This window comes from Tachypleus tridentatus, chromosome 4 (assembly GCF_004210375.1).
Source record: "Tachypleus tridentatus isolate NWPU-2018 chromosome 4, ASM421037v1, whole genome shotgun sequence".
NCBI classification, from domain to species: domain Eukaryota; kingdom Metazoa; phylum Arthropoda; class Merostomata; order Xiphosura; family Limulidae; genus Tachypleus; species Tachypleus tridentatus.
Window position 1 is genome coordinate 85,543,258 of NC_134828.1, and position 21,423 is coordinate 85,564,680.

At 34.5% G+C, this 21,423-nt stretch overlaps 1 long non-coding RNA gene across 3 annotated transcripts in view; it reads right to left on the reverse strand.

Annotated features, from left to right (window-relative positions):
* LOC143249613 (uncharacterized) overlaps nt 1-21,423 on the reverse strand; it is a 94,829-nt gene that overhangs the window by 68,023 nt on the left and 5,383 nt on the right. The window contains exon 2 of one of the 3 annotated variants that reach the window (XR_013027863.1): nt 3,874-3,914. The exons of 1 other annotated variant lie outside the window; for it this stretch is intronic. This is a non-coding gene — a long non-coding RNA (uncharacterized LOC143249613). Of the gene's footprint in view, nt 1-3,873; nt 3,915-5,008; nt 5,159-21,423 lie in introns of all 3 variants that reach the window. One more of the 3 variants, XR_013027862.1, reaches the window with a different exon arrangement.

Here is a 21,423-nt window from a genome sequence, read left to right on the forward strand (position 1 = left end):
TTACAAGACGTCTCACTTTGCTTGCCACGGCTATTGCAAATCTCTTTCTGGTTGGTCCTGGTGCCCCAATTTAATCCTTATAGTCTTTTCTTTCATGTGCTCTTCCAAAGTCATTAAGTGCAAGAGTCACCCTTATCTTGTGAATTTTTATGAGCTAAGCGTATGAATATTTTGGTTTTGATAGAATCACACTACTCATGAAACGCCACATAATGCTAAAATGTAGTTCTGATACATGTGTTTCCACCGTGACTTTATATCGGTTGTGATTGTCACGGGACTTGCTGATTTGTGCACTGAAAATCGTTTTAACACAACATACTAAACTGTGTGAACAGTGGTCATCCAAATGACACATCTGGACGCAGAGTTAAACATATATTAAATTTTTAAAATCATTCATAACTTCTTATCCAAATTAAGTTTAAAAGTAGCTTATGAATTAGTAACACACTCCTGTATAACAAACTTATGAGTTAAAACAATGACGAATACATTCTAGTGTGTCAAACATATTGGTTTGGTTTGAATTTTGCGTAAAGCTACACGATGGCTATCTGCGCTAACCCTACCTAATTTAGCACTGTTAGACTAGAGGGAAAGGCAGTCAATTATATTACAATTGCCATAACAAGTAGCGATAAAACCATTTGCCCAATACTAGAGCTTATCAGTCCAACTGGGATATCACGAACATAGCAGTGGTTGAGGTTCTATTTATATCATCAGTTTTACATGCGCAACCAATTATGGCGTGAATTAAAATAAATGAATTAAAATTATTATGAATTTTATCTAAATTGCTTAACTATCAAAATTTTTGGGTAAGGTTTAATAAAACACGATAATATTTATTTATTTATTTTATTTTGAACATAAATAATCATTATCCAAAACTATACTGGTCAAAAATTGCAAATAATGCTTTCAGCATTTTGACTTGTTTCCCATAGTAACCAAAATAAACAGTAATAAAATAACGAAATATTATGCTTAGAGTAATGATATTGTTGTTGTTTAAGCTTTTTACTTTTTTTTACTGATTCGCGCAATTTAACTCCGGTTTACAATAGGGTTAGAACAAGTGTTAAGAATGGATTAGAGAGTTATTTAATAATTATAACATTTCTTTGGATATTTCTTACTTCTTGATATAGAATATAGTTTTTCCGTAGAAACAAAATTGTAAATTACTATTAAATATACCAAATTCAGATTGTAGAAATCTTGACCACATCTCTACTGTGAAATGGCTATTTTGTACAAGAAGTTATGTAATTGCTTTGCCATTTCTGCCAAGTTTCTTACTCGACTGCTAAACTTTCTCGCTTTCAATGCACTTCCTTTGTATTTCAAAAATTTTCTTAGAGAATAAACGCTAGTGAAAATCCTCCCATAAATTTTGCTCATTTTAAACAAATTTGTGTAGATTTCTCTTGTTTTCAAGAATAAAGGGACGAAGGATTCAGTCTCATTAAGATAATCCGCAAAACTTTTAAAGCAAGACATTTAAAGTGAATTACAGAGCTTGAAAAGAAAGCCCGTTATGGGCTGGGAGTTCACTTTTACTTGTAGACTTTCACCGGATACGTAGGACTTTGACCAACGGCAGAGCAAGGTATGTAATTTGCCGCTCAAGACATTAGTCAAATGCACATATATTTATTTATTATTTTATATGAATTAACATTAATATCATTTGAAAAAACTTGTTCTCGGAGGTTGTCGAAGAGCCACATCGTCAGCGGGTAAAGACGACATTAGTAATTATATGAAATTGTGACTAAAAGCAAATAAGAATATGTTGTAGTGCCAATCAAACTATTTCTACCACATAAAGCGCCGACTAGTCCTTTCGCACAATACCAAGTCTTCTATTAGACTGTATTAAATCACTAGTTGAACACCTTCGATGTTAGCTACAATTTTAGTAATACATAACAAGGTTTAGCACATGAGGACAAGTATAGGATAGTCATAAAATATTCAGACCTATGTTAGAAGTGAGACATTATATTTGGGTTAGGGTTAAGGGTGGGTTAGGTCTGACGTCAGGGTTGAGGTTATTCTGAACGAATATTCCGAAAAGGGAGACAAACTTATTAAAATTGAACAATAACCCACGACAACAAACGAGGCCAACGTGATATTTGTGTATTTTGATAATTCACACAAAAGAAGACATACTTGCAAACTTGAAAGCCTACAATGACACAAGAAGGTTCGAATGAAGACACATTTTTTATAAGAAGACGCAATAGATTTTTGAGCAGGTGGACCTCAGTTCAATGATTGACTTTTACACTTCGATAACTTCGACTTTCCTTTGACTTACCATTACGTATTAAAGTACTGTTGTTACTAAAGTTCAAGGGTATGGAACATTCTTAGGTATAAAGCTTGACACGAGGCTAGGACGTAGCCCTGGCTCATATTGCCAGCAGACCACCCAGTCTACATTATTAACGTCGGTACCTAGTCCGTGTTGCACGTGCGGCCACTCCTCCTTTCTGGTTTCTAGCCGGGATTGGCCCTAATGTTTTAACCTTCTTCTAATTATGATATAGGCTACGAGGCAAAATAATGTCGAGAAAATATCAAACACAGTCGTGCATGTGTGTGTGTGTTCTGAGGACTAAATTGGAAATCTCAGCTCAAAAGTTCAATGCTCTGCTGTGACACCTAGTGACCACATTATTAATCATAAAAAACGCAGCAGTTAAATCGAATTGTGATAGCATCATTCATCAAAACCATGGCAGCTATGCCTAACCTATCAATTACATTGTACAAGATGCCAAACCCATTAAAGCAGCCGATAAGGATGAAAACGAAAAACTTACATCTATATAAACCCCCTCTTTTTTTAACTGCCACAAGAGAATTACAAAAGATGGATGGAATACTGAGAAATATATTCATTCCAGAGTTTAAATCAAGACCAAATGGCACTAAGCCTAAACGTTATGACAAAGTCTCCATTCAGTAGTATGTAAAACTCTATGGACGTGTTTTTGCATAAAGCGATTCAAATTCCCCATTTTTTGCTCTTTCATTGATATGCAATTTGTTCTTTCTTATTATCACTCTCTAAAACTTCATCATTCCTAAGGCTGGCAAATAAATACATTTTTGTAAGGAATTCGGTAAAGAGTACGTGTATGTTCCTTACAGCAAAACCACATTGGGTTATCTGCTGAGTACACTGAGGGGAATCGAACCCTTGATTTTACTGCTGAACCAGCAGTGGACGGGTAAAAAGTAAACGACAGTATTTGATGTAAGCGTTACTTCATTATCTAAGGGTTTTTTCTCATACCAAAGATACGTTAGGCTATCTGCCATCGAAGGGAATCGAACCCTTGATCCATTAATCGGGAGAGTTACCGCTGTCCCACCAGGGAGCCTTTATTTAGGTATCTACATCTAATCTGCTCGTCATTCTATGAGTAGTTTGGATAAATGTGTGTGGGTAATATCACTGAGGAATATCTCAGCAGTAGTCAGAATATTATAATAAATGTATCCGCCAGATTGTTTGTAATTAAGCACAAAGCTACACTATGGGCTACCTGTGCTCAGCCCACCATGGGTATTGAAATCTGTTTCCTAGAGTTCTAAACTGTAGACATACCGCTGTGTCGCTGGGTGAGTATTAGTACATTTTGACCTCCTTACATCAATTACAAACTTTGCTTAACGTCGGTAGTAATTTTATTTACAAATCTACTCTATAAACATCTGGTAACCTCCTATATATAATTATTTGGATTAAACTTAATAATAAATTATTAATTTATTTATATAACATATCCACATTGCTATTAAATTTGACGGGATACTAAAAACTCTCTTAAAAATTGCCAATCTTACCACTTGGCCAACTTCAAAGGGCATAATAACGTGATGGTGACCTATAGCAGAAGAGATAAAGATTCGTAAATGACAAAACTAAAAATCAAGAAACGTGTATTTTAACCACAGGCGTTACAAATATTAGAAGAGTAATTCTTACAAGAGTCAAAATCTTGAAAAATTAGGGAGGGTTAAATCCTATTGATACTGGTATATACACATATAGTTGTAATAAGACTGTTATTAAGCACAAAATTACACAATGTGCTGTGCCTACCATGTATTTTAAAAGACAAAACATCGACAAGTAAAAATATCACAATAATGTAATTATACATAAACAAAGGCTGCCAAACATCCTTCTCTAAATACGAAGTACTACTAAAGCAGATGAAAATAAAGATACTAAAATATTAAGAAAACGGTACGTAACTAATAATAGGGCCCAGCATGGCCACGTGGTTAACATACTCGACTCGTAATCAGAAAGTCGCGGGTTCGAATCCTCGTCACACCAAACATGTTTGTTCTTTTAGCCGTGAGGGCGTGAGAATATGACAGTCAATCCACTAGTCGTTGGTAAAAGAGTAGTCCAAGAGTTGGCGCTGAGTGGTGATGACTAGATGCCTTCCCTCTAGTCTTACACTGCTAAATTAGGGACGGCTAGTACAGATAGCCCTCGTGTAGCTTTGCGCGGAAGTTAAAGAAACAAACTAACTAGACATAATCGTAAAATAAGTAAAGTAGCATTATAAATTAAGAAAAATGAAGGAAAGGATTGGAAGGGCCTGGTATAGCCAGGGGGATAAGGCACTCGACTCGTAATCCGAGGTTCGTGGGTTCGAATCCCCGTAACGCCAAACATGCTTGTCCTTTCAGCCGTGGGGGCGTTATAATGTAACGGGCAATCCGACTATTCGTTGGTGAAAGAGCTGTCTTCCTTCTAATCTTACACTGCTAAATTAGGTTCGGCTAGTGTAGCCCTCGTGTAGCTTTACGCGAAATTCAAAACAAACCAAGCCAAGAATTGGCAGAGTGAAGAATTATCCAATCATCTCGATGTTTTACTTTCTTGGCCCAGTGTTTTCTTAAGAAAGATAGTATAAGAAATTAATCAACTTAAAACAAAGATAAGAGAAAAACACAAACTTACATTTGTTTTAAGATTAATGAACTGGAACGATATAAAGAAATGTCAGAAATGTTACTGTGAGAGATGTCATCTGATACATTTAACTTGAAGATGAGCCACTGATGATGAAGATGTCAGAAGGTCGACAGGTTGAAGAGCTGGACAGATTGTCTTTGGAAGATAAATTGTAGATTTTGATTAAAGTAGGAAAGCTATAGCCGTTAACTTTGCCTTTTGCAGTTTATAACATAACGTGGAATGAAAGTATTTTGATTTGTTTCAGACAAACACGAATCTCTGAAGTTGTGAAATAACAACACGTTTAGCCAAGTTATTAAGGATTGATTACAATATTAACAGAAGTAAGACCATACACATTAACATGTATCTTTGAAGTTGTGAAATAACACCTTTAACCAAGTTATTAAGGATTGATTACAATATTAACAGAAGGAAGACCATACACATTAACATGAATCTCTGAAGTTGTGAAATAACAACACCTTTAGTCATGTTATTAAGGATTGATTACAATATTAACAGAAGGAAGACCATACACATTAACATGTATCTTTGAAGTTGTGAAATAACACCTTTAGTCAAGTTATTATGGATTGTCCTTGATGATGAGAAACCCATTTGAAATAAAAATGTATCTCAGAACGGCTGGTATGGGTGTTAACACTTTTCTTGATAATCAGAGAACAGCGTTTCAACCTTCCTATGTCATCTTCAGGTTAACAAAGACAGTTTGCAACTGACCGTTGCCTGACACGTCTCAGGACGTGTACGGGATTGAATGGGGTGATGCAGTTGGATCTCAAGTCATTCATGAGTATAGGTATAAAGGCGTTTCATTATATTGGTTTAATTTTGGTTTTAGTCGCTGTATAAGTAGGGCTTCTTTGATTTTGCGTTTGTTTATATTTGTTTCTATACTTAGTGTCTGAGTGTTTTCTATGCTTGCGTTTATTTGATTTGCAGTGTTCAAAAACGTGTGAAGGTGTTTTCATCAGTTTTATGAATGTACTTTTCATTTTTCTGCTTGTTTTTCCAATGTAGACGTCGTGGCAGTTGTTGCATTGTATTTTGTAAACTATGTTGGTGTTGTGTTTGTCAGTGTAGTTTTTACATACTATGGACTTCAGTTTTGTACCAGGTTTTTGAATAAATTTGGTGTTTACTGAAATGTGATGTTTTGTTATAAGTTTTTTTTTCTTCCAAATGTTGGTTATTTTTTCGCTGATGTCAGGAACATATGGTATGTAGCAGTGTAAGGTTTTGTAGTTTTGTAGGTGTGTGTGTATAATTTTTTCCACGATTTTTTGAGAAAATTTGTTGATGTTGATGAAGTGTTGTTTTATTTTGTTGATTTCATTATTAATTTTATCAGATAAACATAGTTTTGTGGCTGTGTCTATTTGGTTTCTTAATATGTTGTGTTTTTGTTTTGTTTCATGCGCTGAGTCCCAGGGAATGTATAATCCAGTATGGGTGATTTTTTTTATTTCTGTTTTGAATTGTGTATCAGTTCTAGTGGTTTTGAGGTTAAGAAATGCTACTTGGTTAGTTGTTTCCTGTTCACAGGTGAACTTAATGTTCGGGTGTATCGAGTTAACGTGATTGAAAAAACTTAGTGTGTATTCTGTAGATGTGAATCCAGCAATTGTATCATCAACATACCTGTACCAGAATAGTGGTGGGTGTAAGGTTGAATTGATCGCTTGTGATTCAATCTGTTTGATAAAAATGTTGGCTAGAACTGGTGACACGGGATTACCCATACTTCGGCCATTTATTTGTAGGTAGTTTTGGTTATTGAACATAAAGTTAGTTTTGGTGGTAGTAAATTTTATGAGGGTTGCTACTTGTTTGCTGGGGAAGTACATCAATGGGGTTGGGTCTTGGATATATAGTTCTAGAACTATCCTGCAGACTTCATTAGTTGGTACTTCTGTAAAGAGGGAGATTACATTAAAACTGGTCATTAAGGCTTTATGATTTAGTTCATTAAGAATATATTTAAAGTTTACAATATTAATAGAAGAAAGACCACATACATAAGATTCGAAGTCGTTTCTACATATCACAGACAACAGTGTACAACATAATTTGAAGGATCTGTGTCTGTAAAAACGAAATAAATAATATTTACACAAGTTATTTCCATGAGATATGTATTCAATTGCCACATACTTCATGCAACTGAGGAATGAAACGGGTATTCATGTTATTACGTACCAAGACATACTGGTCAAGTTTTCATATTGTTGAAAGTGGCTCAGAGAAATTGTCATTCTCGTACCAAAAGGTATTATGGAAAGTAAACAAGGTCTAATAGAGTGCTTTCGATATTATGGGGTCCGGCATGGCCAAGTGTGTTAAGGGGTTCGACTCGTAATCCGAGGGTCCCAGGTTCAAATCCCGCTCGTACCAAATGTGTTCGCCTTATCGGCCGTGAGGGCGTTCTAATGTGACGGTCAATCCCACTATTCGTTGGTAAAAAAGTAGCCCAAGAGTTGGCGGTAGGTGGTGATAACTAGCTGCCTTCCCTCTATTCTTACACTGCTAAATTAGGGACGGCTAGCGCAGATAGCCCTCGAGTAGCTTTGCGCGAAATTCAAAACAAACAAACAAATCGATATTATAGCCTAACGACAGAGCTTTTTGTTATAAAAACTACACTATGATCATGTATAGAGACTTTTAATGACGTACTGGATTTTCAAATTGGTATCACAATAACATGTGCAGTCTCTGTGGGCAAAGCGAAATATATATTTAACTTCAAACACTAATTTTTAAAGTAATGTTTGGATATTATTACTTATTAAGTTTCATCTTATGAAGAATGACATAAACGACTTAATATTACAATAATGAAAAGCTACAATTTGAAACATTAAAAGAACGTTTTAGAATTTGTTTTACGCGATTAAACAGGAATTTTTAAAAGCGTCAGAAAACTTTTTCCTTAATGATAAATACAGTTCATGATCTCATAGGCCTGCAAATTTAAACTTCATAAAATTATTTTGGTCTTAATAACGGATTTTCCAGATTTTGAAAGTAATATATATATTATTTTCTATTACGTAAGGATTTTATATAAATCGAGAAGAAAAACATCAACTCTCACTTAGATCAAATTGTTATTTCGTTTACCACAATAAATATTTTTTATTATATTCTTAACAAAAGATACAAACAAACTAAAGAAAATTGGGAGATACTTGGAACAACAAACTAGAGAAAATGGGAGATACTTGGAACAACAAACTAGAGAAAATGGGAGATACTTGGAACAACAAACTAGAGAAAATGAGAGATACTTGGAACAACAAACTAGAAAAAATGGGAGATACTTGGAACAACAAACTAGAGAAAATGAGAGATACTTGAAACAACAAACTAGAAAAAATGGGAGATACTTGGAACAACAAACTAGAGAAAATGGGAGATACTTGGAATAACAAACTAGAGAAAATGGGAGATACTTGGAATAACAAACTAGAGAAAATGGAAGATACTTGGAACAACAAACTAGAGAAAATGGGAGATACTTGGAACAACAAACTAGAGAAAATGAGAGATACTTGGAACAACAAACTAGAGAAAATGGGATATACTTGGAACAACAAACTTGAGAAAATTAGAGATACTTGGAACAACAAACTAAAGAAAATGGGAGATACTTGGAACAACAAGCTGAAGAAAATGGAAATACTTGAAACAACAAACTAAAGAAAATGGGAGATACTTGGAACAACAAACTAAAGAAAATGGGAGATACTTGGAACAACAAACTAAAGAAAATGGGAGATACTTGAAACAACAAACTAAAGAAAATGGGAGATACTTGGAACAACAAACTAAAGAAAATGGGAGATACTTGGAACAACAAGCTGAAGAAAATGGAAATACTTGAAACAACAAACTAAAGAAAATGGGAGATACTTGGAACAACAAACTAAAGAAAATGGGAGATACTTGGAACAACAAGCTGAAGAAAATGGAAATACTTGAAACAACAAACTAAAGAAAATGGGAGATACTTGGAACAACAAACTAAAGAAAATGGGAGATACTTGGAACAACAAGCTGAAGAAAATGGAAATACTTGAAACAACAAACTAAAGAAAATGGGAGATACTTGGAACAACAAACTAAAGAAAATGGGAGATACTTGGTGTCAAATGAAAATGTATTCTCGTTCCTCCTGATTTTTGTGTGTGAAATCTATGTTTTTTAGTCTCAAAACTACATGTTCTCATCTTTCTTTCATGTATTGTGTCTGAAGCATCTAGTTTCAGAGACTAACAATAATCATGTCGTATTACTGATGTTTTGATGAAATCTTTTCACGTGTTTTTCGTTGAAGGCACCAACATTTTCAGAGAAATAGTTAATATCTCAATATAAGAAATGAACTTTCAAGCTTATATTACGACCTAACTCTTGAATTTATAGAGCATGCTATTGAAAATATTTTCGTAATTTGGGTCCTCGTTGTTTTTGAAAAAAATGTCATTAACATCTTTAAAGGCAATCTACGATTCTTTCTAAACTTTCCTCATTATTCGTTCGAATTGTTCCTTCAAGGTCAATTTCCTGATCTGAAAACCGACAAAAATGTACTACAAATATAACTAAATATAGTCGGGTCATTTAAACAACCTTTTGTTGCCATAGCGACGAATAAATTATATTGAAAAGAAAATAATAATCTCAAAATGCACGCCATTTGGTCCGTTAACCTTTTATATACTAGCGGTATGTTTCTCGTGGTTTCTAGAATGATGGATAAGACTCTCACATCGCGATTGTTCTAGAGAAATCTTTCGCCGGTGATTATCAACATTTTAAGCGCAACACAACATGACTCGATTTTTATGAAAATGATTCATTTATGTAAAAGTACATATGACGCATTGTGAAAAATCTTTACGTGATGGAGAAAAATGTATATCATTTTCGGATTCAGTGTACAGGAATTTGTGTAGAAATTTTAAGACAATAAAACCATCGCAGACCTGTGTTATTTGCAAGAGCTACCAATAGAAAAATGAACTATCAAAAAGATTTAGTTATTTGCAATTAAAACTAGTTTTAAAATTATCTGTATAATACCTTAGCAATATGTTGGATGCAAGAGTAATCACATAATATATTTATATAAAATATACAAACTATTTATTGTTAGAAATATAAAAAAAGTACAAAATTATGAATGATGCATAACAATTAAATACTCATGATACACTGCATTTAGTTAATTTTAAAATACCACTTTTATGACAAATCAATAATGGAGTAACGTTTTATGATTGGGAATTCTGGTTATATTTGTTTTAACAGTGAAGAAGCCAGTTCTGTCGGGATTTTATTCTTCATGTAAAGTAGAGACAGTTTAATGTGCTAAGTGATCATTAGCTGGATCAAGAGATATGTCCACTTTTATTCTTGTTATGTCTGGTTCTTTTTTTCCAAGTTCAATAGCCAACCATACATTGTTTTTTTTTTTTTTTTAGCGGTAAATATGTTTATTAACACTTCTCTTAGTATTGTGTTCAATACAGTCATGCCAAACTTCGAGTAACGCTTACTATTTAGTCAAGCTGTTTAAACAACCATGAAACAAAATGTTGTGTACAGTCCGAGAGAATTGAATCCGTGTTTGAAAATCTTGAGAGCAGTGTAACAGAAGAGTGTTCCGTAAACACTTCAGTGTACAGCACTTTGTTTTCAGTGGAAAAAGATAAGATATAAGGAACAACACTAAACAACACCTGCATAGAGCATTATTTACTTGCTTTGAGGAACTTTTAGCGCTTGTATAACAAAGAGAAGAGGTAAGAAACAAAAGAGAAAGATGACGTGTTGTGGGTTTAGTTTCTGTTTCTTTATCTGAAAGTGTGAATACGGCTGTATGTGTTCACATCTTACTTAAACCACTGTGCACATAAAATATTTGAGATGCATTTAATTATATTTTGTTTTTTGTTTACAGGCAATAGTTAGAGATGGTTAAAAGGCTAGATGTTTTTTTTTTTTTCAAGTAAATAGTTACAAATCTAGTATGAAAATTAACACAGGCTTGTATTATTGTAGTCTGATAAATAGGCGAAATTTAGTAGTTCAGTGTATTATAGATTGCTACCTTGTTTTAAATTTGAAAATAAATTATGAGATAATTAAATTGCTCACAATTAATTGTACTTGTCCCTCTGTAGCTTAGCTGTACGTTTACGAACTTACAATGTCTGCTTTGTATTAAAACACGAACAGCAACTGCAGTCAAGGTAAAAAACAATTTTCTGCTGCAGTTATTGTGAGATAGTATTTTAAAAGGTCAAACATGTGAAAATCTGGATATTTTGGGAGAAAAGCGAGTAAAATATATCCTGTTCTAAAGTTAAGCTAATTGCAAGACTAAATAAACATCTAAACATGCTAATTTGAAGCGAGTTGTATGAATTACCTCCTCAGCTTATTTACGATTAAGGTTAGCTCCTCAGTCATTTGATGAATGGAAATGAAGAACGGTGATTAAAGTTGTTTGTTTGTTTTTGAATTTCACGCAAAGGTAAACGAGGGGTATCTGCGTTAGCCGTCCCTAATTTAGCACATGTAAGGCTAGAGGGAAGGCAGGTGGTTATCACCACCCACCACCAACTCTTGGGCTACTCTTTACCAAAGGATAGTGGGATTGACGACTGAAATGGCGAACATGTTTGATACTACAGGGATTCGAACACGGAACCCTCGGATTAGAAGTCGAGTGTTTTAACCACCTGACTACGCGAGTCGGTATTACAATTCGATACACTGTTTTATTTTATTTAACGAGTTTCTTTGCTTCTTAATTTCGCGCAAAACTACTCGTGAGCTATCTGTGCTAGCCGTTCCTAAGTTAACAGTAATAGACTAGGGTGAAGGCCAACTGTTGGGTTAGTCTTTCGCCAACGAATAGTGGGATTTACCAACACTTTATAAAGCCGAAAGTTCAAACATGTTTGGTGTGAAGGGGATTTGAACCCTCAATCTTCAGATTACGAGTCGAGCACCCTAACCATTTTTAACGAGTTGACAGAGTCCTTTTCACCCTGGTCCAGCACGGCTAGGTGGTTAAGACACTCGGCTCGTAATCCGAGGGTCTTGCGTTCGGATCCCCGTCACGCCAAACTTACTCGCCCTTTCAGCCATGTTGACACTATAGTGTGGCGGTCAATCCCACTAGTCTTTGGTAAAAGAGTAGCCCAAGAGTTGGTAGTAGGTGGTGATGACTAGCTGCCTTCCCTCTAGTCTTACACTGCTAAATTAGGGATGGGTACCGCAGATAGCCCTCGAAATTTAAAACAAACCAAACTTTTGAGCCCATAGTTGCAAATGGTTAAAATAAATGAAATAATTCATGCTGATTCATCAAAAATACTAGAAATATACTAGAAGGTTTAATTCAATACATTTATGCTCACGTTAATAGGTCAACCTGTCGTGATTTCAGTTTTGCTGATTTTTATACTATATGATAAAGATCTAACTGGTGATGTCCCCCACAGGGATAACGGTAAGTCTACAGACTTACAATGCTAAAAACAGGCGTTCGATTCCCTTCGGTTGACACAACAAAAAGCCCGATGTGGCTCAACAAACACACACTAACTAATTTGTTTTCAAAATTATTTGATAAATAGTTCGTACAATAGAACTTATTGTAAATGTAATTGTAACTCTAGAAATACATAATGTTAAATCTTACAGTGAATTTTGCATTTAGCATAATTCTATACATTTCTGAAAGAAATTATAGATATGCATTTCTGCGCTAGTTGCAGTCCAAAGATGACAAATCCATAATTCATATCTCTTTGCTACCCTCCCCCACTGCCACCCTATGGCTATAATGCAAAAAAAAAAAGAAAGAAAGATTAATATGCGTGGTTGGGTACAGCATGATAGCTTACTGTGTAGTTTTGCAATTAACAACAAACAATGAAAATCAAGAAGTGAAGAATGGTGTACTTTGGACATAGAAGTTTTACGAATGAGCCTTTTGCAATGGAAATTATGTTGCAGATCTGTTTTAAGTAGCACCACAGTAATCTGGAATATAACTAACCATGACGACACGCACTGTAACAACGTGGAGAGGCTTGCAAATCGTTTTATCATTGCTCAACCATTGTATCTCAGAACGAATGGTATGGGTATTAACATTTTTATTGATAAGCAGAGAGCAACGTTTCGACCTCCCTTAAATATTGGCTATTATCTTCATTTTACGATTTGTTGATTATGAATAAACCGTGTTTGTTCAGCATTAACTATAATTAGCTTCATTAAATTAGCAAAATGTAAACATACTCTTGTCACGGTCTTTCGTTTCACTCGGTTGCAAGCAGGACATATGACTAATAAATAGTGGTTTAAATAATAAGGTAGGACTATCCTGAGCCTAACTGGACCTGACAAAATATTCTGCTTTCCCAGAAACAGGAAACGAGACATATTTCAGCCGAATGACATGTCTTAAAAGCAGGAGTATATTCATGCTGGAAAGCCTTAAAATGATAAAGTGTCATTAGTATTTTGTACGCATGCGCACTACAAATTGTGTGTTGCCATTTTAGCGTGGAGTGTGGTTTGTTCTGAATTTCGCGCAAAGTTACACGAGGGCTATCGGCATTAGCCTTCTCTAATTTAGCAGTGTAAGACAAAGGGGAATGAAGCTAGTCATCACCACTCACTGCCAACTCTTGAGCTACTCTTTTACCAATGAATAGTGGGATTGACCGTTACATTATAAAACCCCCACGGCTGAAAAAGCGAATATGTTTGGTTTGACGGGGATTCGAACCCGCGACCCTAGAATTACGAGTTGAGTGCCTTAACCACGTGCTCATGCCGGGCCATTTAGCGCAGAGATATACATTATCTACGCAGTGTTTATCGCGAGTAACAGGATCCCGGATGTGAAGGTAGGAGCATATTGAAAGAATAAAAAGTTCAAAAGTCAGACTATGTACGATGCAGTCAGTGAATTTAAATTCCAAATTAATAGTTGCCTTCTTAAATACATAGGAAATAAACAAGGAACAAACACCTTTTCGTTACTATATTTATTTTAATATGTTATGCAAGATTTGACTGTGTATTGCTTCTATACAAACTTGTACATTCGTCGTATGAATATTCTAATGTTTCGATTACAGCTCTTGGTAGCAATTATGACAGCACTAATAAACTAACACTGTTTGGCTGTGACAGCACTAATAAACTAACACTGTTTGGCTGTTTAGGAACATATATTTTAAATTTTTTCGTAACAATTAGCAAGTAGCAATTATAACAGCATTAAGAAATGGTGACATTGTTTGGTCAATAGTATGGCCTGGTAATTATGACACTTAGCTCGCAATCTATGAGTCAGAGCTCGAATCTCGTCACCGAAAATGCTCTCCATCGTAGTCGTGGGAGCTTTATAATATGACGATTAATTATCATTGTTCGTTGCTAAAAAGAGTAGCACAAGAGTTGACGATAGGTATTACTGATTATCTATTCTAGCCTATCAGTTCTAAATCAACTGTAAAAGTATTATTAAACAATGACAATGTTTGGCTATTTCAGTAGCAAGTTTTTGATAATTATTATAACAGGTCGTTATAATTAACTATTTTAATTATGTTTTAGTGTTATTTCTAGAGATATGTAGGTTGTATAAAAAAATATGAAAGGTTTAGAAAATGAAATGAAGATAAGAAAAAACCGTTAAAAAAAGGTTTCATCAGTGAATTTTACTGAAAGATCCCCAGGCAGTATTAGCTTGAAATGCAAAATTGTGACATAAAATTATTTTATTACTAATAACACTGTATGTGGTGGAGTTCTGGTTCTAAAAAAACATTAAAGCCAAAACATGAATTTGTCAGACTGTATTTAAGAAAAATATGAAGGAAAGAAGGGAGAAAAAAAGATGTGGAGGCGGAGAACAGTGATAAAACAGCTAAAGAATGTGGTAATGTATAGAATAGTGATGTGGGTAGGGCATGTTTGGCATATTGATGAGAGTCGTAAGAAATAAACTTGTGAGAAACGAATTCAGAAACTAAAGCTTCGATGGAAGGTGACACTATAAATGAAGACGAGATAAAGAAATTTAAGGATAAGGCAGTTCAAAACAGGCACATAGCTCATGGAGAAATAAGGATAAGGCTGTTCAAAACAGGCACATAGCTCATGGAGAAATAAGGATAAGGCTGTTCAAAACAGGCACATAGCTCACGGACAACTAAGGATAAGGCAATTCAAAACAGGCACATAGCTCACGGAGAACTAAGGATAAGGCAATTCAAAAGGCACATAGCTCATGGAGAACTAAGGATAAGGCATTTTGAAACAGGAACATAGCTCACGGATAATTAAGGATAAGACAGCTCAAAACAGGCACATAGCTCACGGAGAACTAGGTTTGCAACGGAAATATATTACTGATTGAAATGATTTTTTTTCTTCAGCAGCCAGATGTTAAGTCTGACAGTAGGATGAGGCCTTTTGGACCTTAGCACCGAGTGTAGCTCCCCGCAGTGGGAAAACTACCAATGTAACTCACGTGATCATTAACCACGCCCTGCTAATTACTGAAATTAATCTGTCAAAAAGTTGTCAAGTGTCGGACCGGTGTTTGATTTGATTTTTTTTTCCCCCAAGTGAATAAATTTATCTCAAATCAGTTTAGACAGCGGTATGTCTGATAATACATTAATGTACCTCTAATTATAAGGAAACTAGTTACAATGGGAGGATAATGATAACATTTTCAAAGTATTAATTTATAAAACAGTCACAAAAAACTGTTTAAACAAAATATAAAATTGTAAAAAAAACGTTCACTTATTTGCTTATTTTTTATCTATCATTTTGTGTATTGTTTAATGGGATGTTGTGTTTACAGGAATTGTATGACAAATAATGCTCGATTTCTATTGGTTAACTTGAGAATAAATTAAAATATCTTTGCTTTACGTAGTCTTTCTTCTTATACAAATAATGCTTTATACTGCACTTATTAACAACATAAACGGAATAATTATTTTGTTTGTTTGAAGTTAAACACAATGATACACAATGAGCTATCTGTGCTCTGCCCACCATAGGTATAAAACATGATATCCTATGTCACCACCGCAATCTGTATATTTTTCTCATTGTTGAAAGGGCGTGCCATCTAGCAGTGAATAAATCAAAATAATTATATCATTGCATAAGCGCAGTACTCACATCTATTAAGTTCACGTTTTTTTTTTAATTTCGCGCAAAGCTACACGAGAGCTATCTGCTATAGCTGTCCCTAATTTAGCAGTGTAAGACTAGAAGGAAGGCAGCTAGCCATCACCACCCACCGCCATAGCTGAAAGGGCAAGCATGTTTGGTGCGAAGAGGATTCGAATCCGCGGTCCTCGGATTGAGACCTAACCGCTTGGCCATGACGGGCCACTTGAAGTACATGATTCTGCGTCATTTTTATCATACTTTTGATCAATATATTATAAAATCAAACAAGGAGAAGTTGTCCAAACTTGCCTTAGCTGGTAAAGGACAGTTATATAGTGCTTTAAACAAGAAACGGTTTAGAAACATTCGAACAAAGTGTTAGCAATAAAAGCGATGTCTTAGCCTGTTATTGGAGCTTTATTATAGGTGATTTACTTTGTTACTCTGGATAAAGTGTTTAATGAAATAATATATTTTTGGAATTGTATAGATTAAAATGATAGACAAGTGTTTCGTTAGAACACGTAATTACCATCTCTTTCTTTTCATTTTTATTGAGATTTCTGGCCAGGTGGTTAAGGCATTAGACTCGTAATCCAAGGGTCGCGGGGCGTTGTAATGTTAAGGTCAAACACACTATTCGTTGGTAAAATAGTAGCCCAAAAGTTGGCGGTAAGTGGTGATGACTAGCTACCTTTCCTCTAATCTTACACTGCAAAATTGGGGACGGCTAGCGCAGATCGCTCTCGTGTAGCTTTGCGCGAAATTTAAAACAAAGTATTGAGATTTCAGAAATGTTTTTTGAACTAGAATGGATTGTACGTACTCTTGTAAGTTTGTTGCTTGAAGACTTATTATAATAAAGCTAATTGAAAATGCTGTACCAAAGCATGTCCAAAATTTATTGAATTCTTTCTATATTTACCTACATTTTGTAGCTGACAAATATAACATTGTGTTGATAACATATATGTTCAAGCTATTATGTTAATTTGATATTAAACAAAATAAAACACCCATACAGAGCAAACTAGAACGTCTTTCTTTTTTCATTGACAAATTAAGTTCTAGTTTGAAAGTGATTATAGAACTGAATCGAACGCGTGTTCTTAAATATCGAGAAATTTATAGCGATAAAAAGAAAAAAGTGCTTAAGTGGTAATGTATATTTGACTTTAATTCTTGGAAATCCAAAATGAAAATTCTAGTTTTCTTTACATGGAGATATTTAAATTTCAAGCAATTCTGCCATGCTTATTCGGTTTCCTGTAAAGCTAAATACGCAGAAAGTGCGGTAGGAAACGACTTGAAAGCAAACAAGAAACAATATGTGAAGATGTATAACTTGTTTCAATAAAGTTACATCCCAGGTTTACCATTTGATAAATACAATTCTTTTCTTTCCAAAACCTTTCCCCTTTTCTTAATGTAAACAGGGATTTTCCGTAAAAGATCTGGAAATAATGAATAATGTAATTCAGTATATAGTACACATAGTATGTAGCCGTATATCAGCTGGGCTCTATAAAGGCCCTTTGTGTGGTATTCATAGGATTTACCTCAGTTAGTCTAACGGCACGAGTCTCTTTTATTGCATCTGACGGGATTAGATTTAGAAGGAGAAGACGAGAAGATGGAGATTTCAGAATAGCTATAAATATGTTGAGAACCGGTTTGTATTAAAGCTTTTACTTCTTAGATCCACTATCAAAAAGCCTCGATGACAAATGTAAATCCTATTTGTTGCAAAGTTTGCACGTTTTGCTCTTTATTTTAGGTATTTATATATATATATGCGTATATTTACAAAGTACATTTTCTAATGTAGTAAATGGGTACAAACCCGAATTAAGTTATTGGTGCTTTGTAATAACGAACAGAAAAGGTAATAACTCTGGCAAAATATCTATCAATGTCCTGTTACCACAACGTTCACAGAAACGCACTCGTAAAAACAAAAGTAATTTATTTGTTATATAGAATAATTAAGTACCTCTACTTTCCTGTTCAATTAAAAGAGCGAGACTATAGAGGTTTTTCTTCTCTATGTCAATGCTTAACTATCATGAGCTTATTTTCGTTGACTTAGTTTAACACATACATATACTCATATATTAAGTCTGTAGTGGAGAGAAGACAGAGAAAGCAGCTTCATTCGGTAGTGCTTACTTAAGTTCAATATACAGAACGATGCTTGGTTAAATATGATATCATTATTGATATGTCTTGTATCTACGTTAACATTCTGGAAGTCAGCGGTGTATAAACTAAACTTCTGTATTCCAAAAAGCGTACAAAACAAAACGCTTTAATATTTCATGAATATACGTTTTTGTTTATGTAACATCAATATCACTCCTCTCAACAGGTTTTATCAGGTACATTTATAATTTACCATTTTTGGAAACAGCACCTTCTACTTCAAATTCTTTTTTTTTTCTTCTGAAAATATCGGTAAGTGGTTTTATTTAACATCCAGAATGCTGAACCGGCACTCCAGGTTTGTCAGCTTTTTAGCTGATATCAGTATTTTGTTTTATAGAATCTGAAATATTTTAGAAGGCCGATCTTGATCTAAAATATTAATGTCTGAGTTCCCTGAAAGGATAAGAGATTTTGAACCACACCAGTGCGCTCTCGTAATACTTATTAAGCCTTTTTTTATATAAATATATAACATGTGTTATTTTAGCATTGTTGAGAAAATAAAATGCTTATCAGTAAGATTTTTTTCTTAAAATCGGTGACTGCTACAGAAATGATTAGTGTGTGGGACATTGACGATGATAAGGCAAATTCGTCAATAACGCAATTTCCTTTTATTTGTGCAAATAATTTGCAAGACAAAGAATATCAGTGCTAAGTATAACGATATTAGTTGTGTAGTTTAATGTGCCAGGTCTAGCACAGTGATTAGCGTGCCAAAATCTAAACATGAGGGTCCATAGTTGGGTTGCATAACGGCAGAATTGAGCTCTGTACTCGCGATCCGTGAATACTTTATAAGAGCGACTGTCAAATCCCACTAGACGATTAGAGTACTTCAAGTGTTGGCAATGGTTTCTGTTTACTAGTTGCTTTTCCTCTAGTTCATGAGTTCAAAATTAAGGTAGAATAGCTCAGATATTTCTGGTGTAGCTTTTCGCAACATTCCGAAACAAACAAACAAGTGGAGATTAATGCTCGTTTGTAAAGAGAATACTGCATTAATTTACGAATGGAACTAAGTAGTATTATATATAATATATATATATATATATAAGGACAATCTAAGTGTTAGTCTGTTATAAGATTCTTAGGAAATGCAAGTTTTCTAGAGATCGTTAGAGGCAGGATAGAAGGAAGAAATATAATATTTTGTTTACAAATATATAAGACAAAATATATTAGAAATACAATGTGTTATTAACCTGAAGATGACCTAGGAAGGTCAAAACGTTGTTCTGTACTTTATTTTAAAGTGTTAATACCCATACCAGCCGTCTTGAAAATACAAATATAATGTTTCTAATGATGGCAATGTACAGAAGAATAGATCAAAAAGACAAAGATATGTTTCGGTTCATTACAGCACAATAACCCCAGTTAATTTTACACTTTACATTAAGGATAAATCGAAAAATGGATTAATCTATTGTGAAGTAGAGAATTGCGCCCTCACGAAAACGTCGTCTGTTTATAGCTGATAACTTGTTTAACTTTATTCAATCTAAAGCTAAGTTTCCTTAATATATGATATTTGAATTTATTTGAATATATCATCTACGTCTATAATTTAATATTATTAAAGGAGGAACACCAAAGGAAACTAAAGTTGGGTAAGTATGTTGAGGTAGTATTGGTACAGGAAGGAAAGAAACTGAAACGGAAAGGTCTGTTTGGCATAGATGAATTGATACATTTTAAAATTGATGTGTCAAGGTAGCATTTTAACTGGCGAGAAGAGAACAGACAAGAGCAAAGAGCAAGTACCTATGGGATGTGTTGGTGGCACACTAGAAGAAATTTCAACTGGTCTGTTGGTTTCAGTGCATAATTAATGATGCAACGGGTACAAAGACCAAAAAAGTGCTGATCAAGGTTGAACGCTATTCCCATACTAAGACCTCCACCTGTTTCAAGGTTAAAATGCTGTCTAAAACTACAAAGTCGGTATACTTCCCATTGTCATAAACACAAGGTGTATTGTGCGTCTCAGTGAGAGTCTCACAACTTATCGGCTGCTTAGCAAGCGTCATGACGAACTAATAAACTATAGTCTACTTGAAGTGTTCTAAAAAAAGATCTGCCGCCAGATTTATTGCTTTTATTTTTCTTTTATTTATTAGCTGCATCAGCAGGCCCGGCATGGCCAAGTGAGTTAAGGCGTGCGACTCGTAATCTGACTGTCGCGGGTTCGCATCCCCGTCGAACTGAACATGCTTGCCCTTTCAGCCGTTGGGGGGTTATAATGTGACAGTCAATCCCACTATTCGTTGGTAAAAGAGTAGCCCAAGAGTTGGCGGTGGGTGGTGATGACTAGCTGCCTTCCCTCTAGTCTTACACTGCTAAATTAGGGACGGGTAGCGCAGATAGCCCTCCAATAGCTTTTCGCGAAATTCAAAACAAACAGAGGTTACAGTTCTTACATACTTTTTTAAAAATAATTCTTCAGTAAATTTCAGGAAATTTTGTCTATAGGTTAAGTGTCTTTCAGGAACAAAACCATTAGGCTGATATTACTCCAGGTGAAACGCTAAGGAAGCAGTGTGTATTGATCTACACGTCTCAACGAATTTAATCATATTCCGGGCAGTGACTATGTTCAATATGATACACTTTCAGATGAAAAAACTCAGAACTGTACAGATTGAAGTTACGTATTTTATTTGAGCCTTGTTTTAATTTAGTTTTCGATCAGAATATTTGAAACCTACATACTTTATATATTTTTCCCTTTCAACAACTAAATGAAAATTATTCCGATGTATTAAACTTCTATTATAAATTATTAAATTTGATTCGAAGTATTATTTCTTTTAATATGTGTAAAACTGAACATTATGTATTTTTCGCTTTCAACCAACAAAACAAACTTTTCTGACGTATTAGAATTATATTAAATTTATTGAACTTGGTTCAAACTATTATTTGTTTAATATGTGTAGAAGTGAACATTC